Source organism: Micropterus dolomieu, unplaced genomic scaffold (genome assembly GCF_021292245.1).
Source record: "Micropterus dolomieu isolate WLL.071019.BEF.003 ecotype Adirondacks unplaced genomic scaffold, ASM2129224v1 contig_6540, whole genome shotgun sequence".
Taxonomy (NCBI): Eukaryota; Metazoa; Chordata; class Actinopteri; order Centrarchiformes; family Centrarchidae; genus Micropterus; species Micropterus dolomieu.
Genome location: NW_025735529.1, coordinates 1 through 679, shown reverse-complemented (window position 1 = coordinate 679; position 679 = coordinate 1). Strand labels below are relative to the sequence as shown.

Sequence of the window (679 nt, the reverse complement as noted above, 5' to 3'; positions counted from 1 at the left end):
CTTGCTAATTGCCTATAATTTCCAGGTGTTGTCTATTCCATTTGCACAACAGCATGTGAAATTGATTGTCAATCAGTGTTGCTTCCTAAGTGGACAATTTGATTTCACAGGAGTGTGACTGACTTGGAGACACATTGTGTTGTTTAAGTGTTCCCTTTATTTTGTTTGAGCAGTGTATATTTATTTTGTATTTTTTAACTTCCAGGGCTGAGAAAGAATGTTGTAAGTAACATTATTAACATTGTACTACATTACAGAGAAAAACAAAACTGTAAAAAATAGCCTTTAAAATATACATTTTACAAGGGGAACAAGTCTGCTTGCTCCCCGGCAGTTTAGACCACCACTTCCTTATGACTCATCCCTTGACGGCTACGTTCCCATGGAAAGGGAGCTGAGGTAATTGACCTGTCAATATTGATTTGCCACAGTTTTAAGTTAGAAGAATATACTAGCAAACAATATATAATGGTCTAATGTTAATTCGTCCTTCTCATACATATTTTTTACAGCCTGACATATTTTACACTCCCACATCTGCTCTTGAGGTTTGCGATTTGTCCATCAACCAACAGGAAGATTAACCCCAACCTGCCCACTGTGTGAAGGTGGGCATCACATTGGGAAACATGGACATGGATTATTTTTTTAACAAAGCAACAAAATAGTATAATATAGT

At 36.5% G+C, this 679-nt stretch overlaps 1 long non-coding RNA gene across 1 annotated transcript; it reads left to right on the top strand.

Moving 5' to 3' along the window:
* The first annotated feature begins 133 nt into the window (after nt 1-133).
* On the top strand, nt 134-610 carry LOC123964925. Its single transcript, XR_006823570.1, has 3 exons — nt 134-222; nt 307-399; nt 513-610. It is a non-coding gene; the product is annotated as an uncharacterized LOC123964925 (long non-coding RNA).
* Nucleotides 611-679: the final 69 nt, after the last annotated feature.